The following is a 13,553-nucleotide window of genomic DNA, read 5'->3' on the forward strand; positions in this document are numbered from 1 at the left end:
AATACATATCCAACATCCAGGCTAATATTACCGACTGGAATTAGCTTGGCACCAATCGAAACAAACTAATTAACGAACCTATTCGTTTTCATAACACTCTATGCACGCCACGACCTCCAAACACCAAAATCGCAGAGAATTTGCAATTTCCTTCGAGGGAATACACGTTCCCATTTCGAATGAAAATGAAGACCGAATAGAATTTAACTAAGTGCCACGATATTGGGGATGTAGATGAAGGCTTTTGCATGTTCAGTTCAGATGGAGACAATGGGGTTGTTTCGGCCTGCGAAGGGCAAACGTGATTAATGTTTGAGGTTTAATTTCGGATTGGCAGCTCTATTTAGATTTCTAATACACTTTTCATGTCTATTATTAACTCATCTCAAAGCTTCCATTTTCCACTAGCTCTATCTACATGCTTCAACACAGAACAAAATGGTATTATGAAATTCACATAAATGATGTATTGGACATGTTTTTAATTAATATTTTTCGCCTAGTTAGTTTCTCTTCTCTGTGACCGCACGATATCCCCTCAAGTATCAGTTTTGGGATCAAGCTCCCTCATTAGCGAGTATTTATAGTATGATGTTATACATAAATTACAACACGAACACATGATATTTCCTTCAAAAAAATACCTACAACAATAAAAAAAATTCGATTATTATTTTTTAATTAACCATTGAACTAGAGCTGAAGTCAATGGATTGAACTCTCGTTAATTACCGACATCTCTCTCCATTATTCCTGGATCTTAAGATAATTGAAAAGGCTTTTAGATAATTGACGGCCCGAAAGGAAATTTATAGCTTGAAATGCGGTCACTTGATTGGCTAATCACTGTTGACTGTTAAAGCCAATAATCCAATTTCCATAAATCCCGAAAGTGGAGTAATGTTTAAAAACATGCTTCGTGATTTCTTATTCATTCATCATCAATAATTTATTATCATTCCATATTTACGAGCGTACAATCTTTCCTCGGGACTTTTTGAGGCTTTGTGCAGCCGTTTCCGATTCAAGACACGTATCCCTTCAGGAATAATGACAAATGGTAGAGCTCGCCAACATTGAAACGATATCCAACATTTCCATATCTCTGACTTTTATTCACTTTACAATTCCCTTACTGAATTGCTGACATAGTTTCGTGGGAGCGTATAGATTTGCTGATTTTGCTAAAAATCCCAGGAAGCAAACAGCTAATTTGTTGTGTGGACTGGTTAAAAGATTTGATTAGAATGAGATTGACATTCAACTACTGAATAGAATAACGGTTAACGGAGATGGAATTATTTATTAGATAGCTCCGGATTAAAATTTATCCAGGCATTTACGAGTGAAAATCTCTAATTATATAAAGGCATCTCTCTAATTAACTTCGAACCGCAGGACACCTCTGGAATATCTTAAATTTGCGAAAATTTGATCCTATAATCTTGTTGAAGGGAAAGTTTCAATTTCGAAGTCCTTTATCTGCGAAGACACATAAAAACTATGGTCGCCAATATTCGTCAAACGCTGTGGGGTTGAGATACTATAACTAACTTAGCAATCGGAGATTTATGTTGCATTTTTGCAGAATCAAGAGGTTTGTAGGTATATATTTATACATATATATATATATATATATACATATAATATTTAAGGGCTTTCTGGGAAATTGCATCAAATATTGAACGCCCTAAACTTCAGTCAAAATTACTACGTTTACGTAGTAAGTAAATAATACGTATATTACAGTTTTACGAATTTCAAAGCTAACGTGCATCCATACATTCTATTTAATATAGTTTGATTGTGATAAGCAAACAATTCTTATTTGCTTTATTTGCAGGCAGATGGTTTCCATTCCAGAGAAATTTTTCTCGTGACACACCTCAAACCCATGCCGCATCTGAAGGAAATCCGTGGAAGGACCAATTCTAGGACTTCAACAGCATCAAATTCATCGAATTACGAAAAAAAAAAAACTTGATGGCCTTCCTTACTCGAATTTTATTTAAGTCACGCCAGTGAATCAATTTATTGTAATTGGAACTCATTTGGAAAGTTTTTGTTGTGTGTCCACATGTTGTATTCGGTAAATTCAACTCAATTATATATAGGCACACTATAAAATTAATTATATTCAATATTGCTTTATATTACGAATATGATTTTGGTTTAATTGCATATTTAATATTTTCGTATTAGCTCTAACTTAAAAGGATGCCTTTCGATCAATTCTCTTTTTATGCTGTCATTCTTCTTTACATTCCGCACGGATTGTTTCATGACATCAATCTCCATCGATTCATTCCACCTCCTTTTCTTGTTCTGTTCCAGATTAAGTCCTACATTCTTTTAAAGCGCATCTCCGCTGCTTTCTACTTGTTATCGAGGAAAATGGTAGAAACTTCGTTAATTTTTCGATCCCTATTTCTTTTCATTGAGTATCTCGTTTCATCTTGCCTGGTTCGTGCCACATCCTTTCTTCGTTGTTGCTTAGAGAATTAACTCTGTTTGCTTACATAATTACAAATCTTCTCTACTGTCGAATCTCATTCGGGATGAATGGTAAGCGTTCCGTTTGTTTTTCGAGAACATCTTCACAGATCTCTCCATTGATGTTCATTAATTAATTCCATTTACTTTTCTTATTCTTCTTCAGGCTTAGTTTTCTTCGACGATCAGCGGAGAATTTAATTTGTCTTCTGTTCGGAATTTCATTTCCTCTCTCTCTTGAGCAAATGGTAGGAATGGCATATGGTATTATATTTTTGCTTATTCGCCTTTGATGTATATTTTTCGCTCGTTTGATCTCAGACATTCATGCCCTGCATGTTTGGGATCGGTTCGATTTGGTGAAAATTCGATGAATTTCACTAAAAATATTTTTTTCACTCAAAGCGCTCGACGTCTAATAATCGCCTTTCTTCTTGGAACGGTTCTCATTGAGTTTCTTCATTAATCTTCCTCGATTTATTTCATCTCGTCTCCTTATTTCTCGTCACTTTGAGTCTCACTCTTTTCAGAATCCATTTCACTTGAAGCAAACCCAATTTATTGTACTTATCCTTCTTGATAGGCGTGTGGTTCATTATTATTCTAATCAATTCTATTATCATCATCTATCTCTTCACAAATGGTCCCATCACAACGTTCTTTAAATCTGTCCCCAACAAAACGGTTTCAGATAACGCCCTGAAGGAAATGGGGGGAATTCGAAATATATAAATTCGGTTCAATTTATTTTGAACGGAATCTAATCACTGTAGGGAACTTTGTTAATTAAAACATAAAATTTAATTACTCGCGACCAGCTGGCTTAAACAATTACCTTTTTTGCACCGGCAACTTTAGGCTTATTTTTATTTCTTTTAAACCAGCACTGCAAATTTGGTTATGTCGCAAACCATTTACGATTGATCATTTCAAAACTTACGCAGATAACGTGAGGTTACGCGAATTTGAAAACTCTTGGCCTGCATCGCCCTAAATTATGCTTCGATGACACTGCTAAGCTCGCAGGTAATTATAACCTTTTCTTTCGCATGGATAAATTAGTGTAATTAGATATTGCGTCGACATACCGTCAAAGGGAGGAAAAACAAATTCGGTAAAACAAGCCAATAACAATGCGTTTGAAAGTATGTACTGAATGAGCGATTGCTGATACGCTTCAATGCTGGCACACAGTTGGCGAAATTGTCGAAATAAATTTCCATATATCGCTCAGTTTAATTTTCAAACATTGTTCATATCGGGAATTGCACACGACCTTGGTCCAGTCGAAATCAATGCCCTCAAAAGAGAGGAAACTCAAACCGAGAAGCGATCTGGGGACGTACGGAGATTTAATGGACTACGGAGGAATTGAATGAACTTTAAATTAGATGCATTAACCTTTAAACTTTCATTAAGCTTCGCGATATTTTGCAACGAGCATATTTTAAGGTAAACAGTAGCTAACCGTTCCTTTCCCAATAATTAAAGCGAAGCAATAAATTAGCTTTGTATACGCGAACGACTTTCCATTTCAAGCTGCAAGTTCTCGCTGTTCCGTAAAATAAAAGCTACACTGCACGTGTGCATCAGGCGGAAATTTTCTCGGATCGCACTTTATATTTTAAAATACTCGCCACATAAATTGAAAAGCACTGGCGGTAATATGCATCTCACAATATGCGGCCAGATGTTGGATTGTTTATTATTTTTATTTGGGAGTTCCAACCAAATTTCTTCACGAGAGGGCAATAATGCTTGCTAATTAAGCTTATTAATTAACTCTTAAAAACGCGAGAGCGGCAAAAGGGAACGCACAGCAGATGGGCATGCCCACCGGCTAACGGCCCTATAACTTTATTGGATATTTATTTCGGGTACAATCACACTGACGAACGGAAAAGGAAACATCAGTAAGGACAACTTTATCGAGGGCACGTGTTAACGAGATCCCTTCGCGAATGATTATTTTACCTGTCAAGATGGAATGAATCGAGCGAGACAAAAACAGGAATCTCCTTAGGGAATGTCTGTTCAGCTTTGCCATCACCGACCGACCCTTGATATTTGCAGGGTCGGCACTAATCAAATAATCTTTAATATTTACAGTTTTGTAAACAGCTTTTACGATATTTCATTAAACAGCTCCAGTTTTATCAAGTTCGACGTTCAAGTTTAAGTAGATCGATCATTTTGTTAATTAAACTTGTTTATCAACTCATTAACTGGTTGTAGATCAGCACATTAAACCATTAAACCTGCTTGAACTTAACAAATGTACCACATTATTCTATATTTGTTCACGTCAAATAAAGGTAGAATGCTTTTCCTTATACCCTTTGCGTGTGTGTATTTGTAACGTGATGTTGAAAATTAGCTACAAAATTAGTTAAGGCAAGAAACTTCTGACATACATAGCACTTCAGTCGAATTTCTAGTAACGTGGTAAATTGGGTTTAAAGATAATAATTTTAAAGTGGTGAAGATAAAAATGTCCCAGGAGAGTTTCTTTTAGCCTGAGAGAAGAGCTGTGATAAATTTTCGTTTGAAAACGTTTGAGCAGAATGAGCGTTTAAAAGTATTTCGAGATTATATCTTTATCCTTCGGGTAAATTTTTCCCGTCCGCTAACATCATCACAGAAGAAGAAAAGTAGAAAGCGGTTTTCTTAAGTTCGTGTAGTGCAGCCACTTACGCCGTTCCACGACCATTAATAGCTTCCTTCCAAGTGAAAGCTAAGAAGTACAGCGAAATCATAAAGATATTAATGGAGAATTTCAACCCAGGATATCAGAAACAAGTATAAATAGATTCTGCAAGAGAGATCAACAAACCAGAGAAAACTTTATCCTTAAAGCACTGAGACATTAGTGGATAAATGTGGATCTGGAACAGCTTTGGAGGCCATATTGCATTCCAGGATAGTGAATCGAATCCTAGATAAGCTCCTGCAAAGGCGCCTTCTGGTAGAAGATAAAACCACTTTGAGTAAAGTATAAGACTTTTGTTTTGTTCACGAAATGGCAACGAACAGCACGTTAGCCATGCAAGATACAGAAAGTGGCTCGAGTGACGGAAGCCACCAAAACAACATAGACGAAGTGTCTTCCGAGTCAGCTACAAACTCTAAGCACAAGGTGTGGTGATTGGAAGCGTGACTAAAAAACGTAAATTAAAAAAAAAATTATTTTGTTGTAATTAACACCATAAACCTGGAAAACGCGTGCTCAAAACAAGTAAAGGAGAGACTACACGGGCATGAATCATTGACGCTAGTTGACTAGTACCAGTGGTTTTGTGCAAGTAGCCGAGTGAATTTTGAATTGTACGTAAGCCGGCGCCGATAAATTCATGAAAATAAGAATGTTAAAGGCTGTTAATCCTTTTGGCACCAGTAGTTACACTATCAGTGGTCCAATAAACCGTGCATATCTAGAGCCTAGTTTATGCGTTTATATTTATCTTTTCATCGTGTTGCAAAGTTTTCAGTGAGAATTGAGTATACCTTTGATATATATAAAGTATTGTTTGAGCCTGAAACGTTGGAAACACCTGCTTTTGCCAATTCGCAATTTTCATTGGCTGTATTTAAGAAGCTTAGATGTGCTTACGTCTAAAAGTTATACATTACGCAACTTCTTTAACGATGCAGAAGGTTTATTTCAATGGTATGTCTTCTATGAACGGCATCAAATATACATATAAACGTGTTTATCTCCTTTAATACGATACATTACGTGAATCTTTAAGTCAGACATAAACTCTACTTAAGTGTCGATTTGGTGCCAAGAACGGTCATAATGAGCGTGCATGTCTTATGAAGGGAAAAGGTAAATTTAACTTTAAAATAGATGTTCGTAGACACTGCCAAAGACAGATGCTGTCCGGAAGATCATGAACTAAATAACATTTTTTTTTTAACGATTTATACAGGGTGTTCATTTAACAGCCCCTCGGATTCCTGTAAGTTTATTACTTGTGAATTGAAAAATCAAAAAAATTGAAGTAAAAAAGGTGATCATTAAGTTGTTATTTGGAACATCCCTTGCGTATTTGTGGCTAAATGAATACTCGTACTTGCTAGGGCGATCTTACATGAGAATCGATCCTAAAATTATCAAAATATAACTTAAACTAATTCCGATTAAAAATCTTTTGTTCGACGCTGCAAAAGTCTAAAAGTTATTTAAAAACGTCATAGCATTGAGTCACTGACGAAAAAAATTTTTAAAAATGACACTTTCTGAGAGTTTCTTCCTGCTTTTTTGGACATTCTGTAGGGTCGTCACTAATTTTAAAAGTCACCTTCATTAGTCTCATATACATTTCCATAATTGATTTTTTTATAAAATCACAAATAAGTTCCTAAGAGTCCGAGGGGCTGTTAAGTAGACACCCCGTAATAAAGAACGTGCGAAAGTGCAATTTTGTATAGTTATAAAGACCCCCAGTGACTTTTGATTTAGACTCCTCGCTGAGACTCATTGTGTTGCAACTAATATTCCTGAACCATTACCATATGAGGAGAGATTATTGTTGGAAAATCGTCCAGAACATGTAAATCCAATTCTATCCAGAGTACTTCAGTACACATGAAAAAACTGTCGAAAGAAGGGCGTAAATCAACAATCAAATAATTACGCACTTTATATGCAAAGGAAGCACGAAATTAGCTGTTATGAAGTCTTTTATGGGAAAGTCGCTTAATAAATATTTAATTCCCTTGGGGCGAAGGAATTAAACGTTTCAATTACGGACTTTATACAGTACATCCTATGATAGCACAGATGAGGAGCATGGCCCGTTCCTATATTTCGCAGCTCAATCTGGACCAAGATATGGATAACCGTAAATTTCAAGAAATCGTCCTTATATTCCAGGTAAGAAATGGGTTTCCTCAGCCATGGCTCAAGTTACGGGCTCAATATGATATAAGTTGCGGACACAACGAAGGAAATAGGTGCAAGATGGTCGCCGAATGAAGATGACCGTTACAATCGGAGAAGCAGACATGAAGAATCTAAATTGAGATACTTTTAAGGCAATTACTCGATAGGTTCCTGCTGGACACCGGCGTTTAAAATGTGAAAGCTGGCAAAATTGAAAATTTGAAAATTTTTAAAGCAAAATATTTCTGTTTATTGAGGTGATATGGGTTCTATATTTATGCCTGAATTGAGGTACTTGAATCTTGGGAATACAATTTTATACGCCTTCATTTTGAAGCGACTTTCAAAATCCGAAAAGTGAGTATTAAAGCCACTGTATCTCAGACACTAAAAGCGATATTTCAGACCGGTTATTCTGGCGACCTCGTTTTTCCGATATCATGCCAATGGATTTTTCTATTTTGGGAATTATTAAGGTTGGCTCAAAGAGAATTATTAATGACGGAAAGTGATACTTGCCGCCATTGGTATGTTACCCGGGTTAATTCAGTCTGCCTTTCAAAAAAAAAACTGAACAAATGGAAAATTCTCATATATATCGACAAAAATGATTAGTTATTCTTCTGTCTTTGTTCCATTACAACGTTTTATAGTGAGCGCCACTGAACCAGGTGGCTTTAGGCCACCATTTTGCGGAATGAGAGTGTGGCATTTGTTAGTCGAGCGGGGTGTGACGATAACAACGTATTTGTGTGGGGTAATTTATGACCGAAACGTCTTTAAAAATAACGATATCCACTGGAAGTATCGAAAACATCGATATTGCCTAATAGTTCGAGGGGAAAAACTTCCACACTACCTCCTTACATACTAAATATGTTACAAAAACGCCGAGATACATACCTAAACTAGGGCGCACCTTTATTAGTATTTTGTACCAATTAACTAGTCCCAGCTGGAACTCGTGTTTTCGGTATTTTCCACCGTTTTTTTCCTGAGAGAACACAACACAAAATGAACAGTTCCGGCTCAAAATTCGCCATGACACGGGGAAAAAAACAAATGAAAGACGGAAAAGTTATCGCCGACGAATACAGAAGCGAGTTGCACTGACGTTTGTTCGTTTAACTTCGAAGTAGCCCGAAGGAGTTTCGTCTTCAGTTCCGAGCGCGGCATAGTTAAGATAAGCAATAGTTTGATGTTAAATCAGGAATAAATTTCAAATTTTGCAGAGATTGATTTGAATACGCCCGGGAAGTTTAAATGTTCCTGCCGGGAATCTAGCACGATGGATATGTTGTGAACTTCTTTTATGCAGAAAATCATAAATGGATCGAGTTGTAGGCCTGTTTCCATAATAAATCACTCTGTATCTAAACTAGACCTCAGATCAACGTATCTCCTTTGTTGAAAACCCCATTTGTACCTTATATTCAACATGTTACAATTCGAACCTCAGTTAATAATTTATCAAAGTCTAAGAAGTTCAAATACCACCTTCAACAGCATAATAAATTGTCATTTAAGTCGACTCAAAAGAAATACCCGAAAAAAAGCTGATCATCTGTTTAAAACTTCGAAGCCTATCAAGACGAAAAGTTGCGGGAAAAAGTTCCAGCTAATCAACAATGTTGGCATTTCCTTTCTGGAAACTTTGTCTCGTATCCTCCCTTATTATTTAAGCGAATTTTCAGTAAAGGACCTTCTAAAAATTGTCCAAAACTCTTGAGAAGAATCGATCAATGCTTCGATAATAGGGCACAGACCAAAATAGTTATTTCCGAGGTCGACTGCAAAAAATCTTGATTGAGATGATGCCGCAGTTGCCAGAAGTGCGTGGAAGTTGGTCTTAAAAGCAATTGAATACAATAAGAAAACCAGTATAAAGCTCAAAGTTATTTCAACTTCGCATCGGGAAGCCATTTCCATTTGAGGCGAAATATTCATTTCCGGGAACTATTTTCTAAACATTCGACAAATCTAATCAAATCAGTATAGCGAAAGAGAGTGCAGAAATAGTTTCCAGAAAGTTTCTTCTCAGAACTGGGACTTAGGATGGGGACACAAAGCAAAGCTTTCAGTTATTTTGCCTGGTTCTCGAAGTTTCCCAGAATTTTGAATTGAACATCGGTTCCTTAAAGACCTTCTCAGTAAATCCCATCTGGCTCATAGTTTCGATTCGTTATAATAACAAATTCCTGTGATAAGTATGAGTTATGTTTTAATCAGGAATATAAATTTAGAGAAAGAAAAATCCGCTTTGTTGCGCCATAAATAACATTGGGTTGTTTCGTTAAGTTAAGCCCGCAGATTGGATTAATATTTTAATAAATGCTATAAGGCCAGCAATGTTTTAAATTTCATGGGAAATTTATATGTTTTGTCGTGGACGGAAATAGGCAAAATTATTTTCCCTTTTTCCCTGTCCACTTCCATCCAACCGCATTGCCAATAATTGTTCCTGCATAGATCAACAATTTATTCACGACGAAACAATTCGACATAGTTGCAAAAAAGCAACCGTATTTGTCATCATATAATAGATATGATAGAAAACTCTTAGGATTTTCTCAGTATCAATGCTGAAAGGCAACAAATAAATAAACTCATTGTCAACATATTAGTTCGGTATAAAGGCAGCGACTACCTTCCCCCGTTATTGATTAATGGCGTGTCAGCCTGATCATTTCCGTTATATTTTAAGGCTGTTTAAGGGCCATAAAAACCTTTTTAGGAAAAAAAGTGTCCGTGTATTTTATGAGTGTCAGCGAATACTTTTTAACGAGGGAAGTAGAGCCAAAAGGAGGTCGGAATTGGACGAAAAAGTTGAATAGGGGTCGATCTGCTTATATTGCTAGTCAAGTTGTTAGAAGAAAGAAAATTTCCCATCTGGGAATTAAATAACCCCTGACTGATTGTGTTGAGAGAAAGACGAAACGAAGGTCCCCGTGCTTAAATTACAAGTAAACATTTCTTTTTTCTAGTTTGACTCTCACTCTCCTTACCAATTTGTGTCCCAAAAAATCCTCTTAAACCATATGATAGTTTCAAGTCACCAAACCACAGTCCCGAAGTTCAACACAACCTATCCTCAAACACAATTTCCTGAACCGGCTTGGCTACATACTACAACATTCATATTCAATGAGCATTAAATACGCGCTAATTAACGTAATCCCGAGCCAGACCACGATCGTAGATGTGAAAGAGTGGCCGTACACGATCCGACTTCCCGCCAAACACTGGCGAACTTACCGTAAGTTAAGCAGGAAATTGCACAAGCGCCAACGCGCTTACGCTATTCCATTTTGCCGAGAGTAGGTCGGGAATACACGTAAAGCTGGAGCATAAAGTCGTTTATGCAATGTATTTATCTGTGACAGGTAGCGAGGGGATTTATCATGGGGAAGACTTCACTAGGCCGATTCAGTACTTTTTGGATAAATGTGGATCGTACATTTCCGGATTATGAAGGGCGCAACTGGCACAATGGAGGCCAGGATTGGAGGTATTTCGCATAAGCTGAGGTTGTATATTTCGGTACAGAGCCGATGAAATGGCGCATAACGTTACGGTAGTTGAGAGATGGGAGTTCATTATTTTTCAGACAAGTGTGAATCATACGTTGTTGAGTTATGACGGGAGTATGGCCGGGATGTGCAAGAGCACGTTCGCAATCCTCACGCAATTTACTTTTATACCTCTTATGTTTTAACTCCACTAGTGAGCAGAGTGGATTTATCACAACGATTTTGGATTAATGTGAATCGTACATCTCCGGATTATGAAGAGAACAATGGATGCGCTAGACGCAACATTTCATTTCGCACAGAGGGTGCATATGTCGGTATAGTGCCGATGAAATGGAGCATTAGTTGACGGATATGAGCTCATTATGAAGGTTTTAGATAAATGTGAATCGTGCATTTCTGGATTTTCCACCCAACACCCTCAAAACTATTAGATCTTTAGGGGAACATATTAAAGCGCCCATTAATTATTTTAAGTAGTTCCCTTACCTTGACGAAAAAATTTTGCTCTGAGGTGTTTAGATCGCTTTACTACTCCCGAGGGTCACTTAAATTCCCCGAAATTGGGGGTTTTAATTTAAAACTTCCATTTTTTAAGCATTGCGTTACATACTATAATCCGGGAAACATTTACCGGCATAATATCATTGTAGAGGAACCTAATCCCAGAAATATTTGCTAATAAAAGGGGGATTGAAAGTCTAATTTTGCCGGTTATGTCTCCACCCTTATCTTCTAGAGGATAGACGGTGGCCGGATAAAATGGCTCGAGTTTCAATTTAGGATGCTAATTAAAACTTAAGCCTAAAAGTTGCGACCAGCTTAACGTGTACAGCTGCCACATTGCTGCTCTGTTTATATACATATCCCTTCAGATTGAGGAAAATTTTGATACTTTTCAACACATGTGCTTTGATGAGGTTTATTTAAATTAGCAGCATCATAGAGAGCTTTAAAAAACTTCCTAAAAGAGGACGAACTATGCATAAATGGGGCACTGCAGATATTTAGGTGAATGGGGAGTATCATTCTAATCATCTAATAAATCGTTGAAAGTGTGTTCAACTGTTAGAGCTTATGAGTCGCAAGGGAATCAAGCTCGTGTCCCTGGATGCCTGAAAAGGACGAAATGAAGGTAAGAAACTGTCTTTGCAGGTTCTTCTCAGGAAGGTTTAAACGCTTTATATGTCTCGTAAGATTTTCGGTTAATATCGTTAGAGGAAAGGAAACCCACAGCATGTCGAAAATAGTAATTTAATGCTTGAGATCACACCTGTGGTTTCGAAAACCCGTCTGTACGATCATTAACAAATCTCATCAGCTGCATTCAAATCATTTGATTCCCGAATTTATTTCAAAGCCCTCAGATATTATCCTCTCATAACAGCTCCCTCGCAATATCTATATTTGCCCAACGTATAATTTCAAATTTTCCGGGGCAAAGTGCTATTAAACCATTACCCCTATACCTCAAATAGGATCGAAAGTTATGAATGGACTCTTGCAAAATTTGTTACGGAGTAAATCCGTCGAATTTGGAACATGGAAATGGAGCTATTGTCTGGATGGTATGAGTTCCAGCAAAACGGCGTATTGTTCGGCAATAGCGCTATAGAATCCTTTCTTTTAGAAACTAGTTACCACCAAATTCCTGCCGAAGTCAGTTTAGTTCGCACACTTTAATAGAAGCTTCGAAGCATGGAGATGAAAATGTGTGTTTCTCAGTATTTCAATAGAATTAAAAGAGAAGAAATACAGACTGTCCCAGATAAGAACGTACTCTACAGGTATCTCGAAAAATATAAGAGATAGGAAGATGGTTAAATTAGCGCATAGTCGCGCCTTTCTCTGATCTACAAAATCATGCTTTCAAATTTGAAAAATTCCTAATGAGTCCGACGCTATTTGAGACAAACCGACTTTTCGCCATTCCTTTTTATTTATTTTGATTCTATTTCAAAAGATTAAAAAAAATTAATTTGCTTCCTGCCACTTTTTCTCTTCTACACGATGGTGTTTTGAGAGTTTCGAACTGACGTTTCATTTCTTCGAAACCATCATCAACTTTGTTTTTTCAAATAATTAACAAGTTTTATCTTGCACTTAGTAAATTCTCCTTTTTTCAGAATCCAACCATCATATCATACTTGTGATTTATTAAATGGTTTAGTCCAAAAAATCTCCTTTTTCCTACATAACGTAACTTTTATTTGGCATCATGAGTGGCTTAAAAATAATTTGCTTAAATCTGTCACTTAGTAAACAAGATAAGTAAGTATTGAGTAATAAACACAAAAAATCGTTTCAAATGATTTTTTATGTTCAAATATTTCATCCTCGTTCTCCAAATATAAATAATATCGATTAGTAATTTCCTCCATAAAACTGTTTAAAATTTCTGGAATTATCATTCTTATAGCGAGTTTACTGCAACCTCTAATTCATCATTTTGAAAAATCTTACAGCAAATTTCACTTATAAAGAATCCCCACAAGAAAAAGTCCATTGGTGTAACATCGGGACATTGAAGTGGCCAGCCTATGGAAACCTTAGTAGAAATTAAATTATTGTTTTATGTTTATAACAAATCGTTTGATGTATCGTTGGACTCAGATAAAAAGTAAAATCTACTGAGTATAAAA

The 13,553-nt window shown here is 36.5% G+C and overlaps 2 protein-coding genes across 8 annotated transcripts in view; one reads left to right on the top strand and one right to left on the bottom strand.

Annotated features, from left to right (window-relative positions):
• The window catches only part of LOC136345629 (odorant receptor 10-like), a 155,440-nt gene that overhangs the window by 118,199 nt on the left and 23,688 nt on the right, over positions 1 to 13,553 (top strand). Inside the window, exon 4 of one of the 3 annotated variants that reach the window (XR_010733176.1) lies at positions 1,844 to 2,136. The exons of 1 other annotated variant lie outside the window; for it this stretch is intronic. The gene's annotated coding sequence lies outside the window, so the exon portion shown is untranslated. Of the gene's footprint in view, positions 1 to 1,843; positions 2,138 to 13,553 lie in introns of those variants that run through there. One more of the 3 variants, XR_010733177.1, reaches the window with a different exon arrangement.
• LOC136345624 (chondroadherin-like) overlaps positions 1 to 13,553 on the bottom strand; it is a 149,252-nt gene that overhangs the window by 108,796 nt on the left and 26,903 nt on the right. For 3 of the 5 annotated variants that reach the window (XM_066294125.1, XM_066294124.1, XM_066294120.1), the window contains exon 1: positions 10,387 to 10,611. The exons of the other annotated variants lie outside the window; for them this stretch is intronic. The gene's annotated coding sequence lies outside the window, so the exon portion shown is untranslated. Of the gene's footprint in view, positions 1 to 10,386; positions 10,612 to 13,553 lie in introns of those variants that run through there. 5 annotated transcript variants of the gene reach the window in all.

This window comes from Euwallacea fornicatus, chromosome 20, assembly GCF_040115645.1.
Source record: "Euwallacea fornicatus isolate EFF26 chromosome 20, ASM4011564v1, whole genome shotgun sequence".
NCBI lineage: Eukaryota > Metazoa > Arthropoda > Insecta > Coleoptera > Curculionidae > Euwallacea > Euwallacea fornicatus.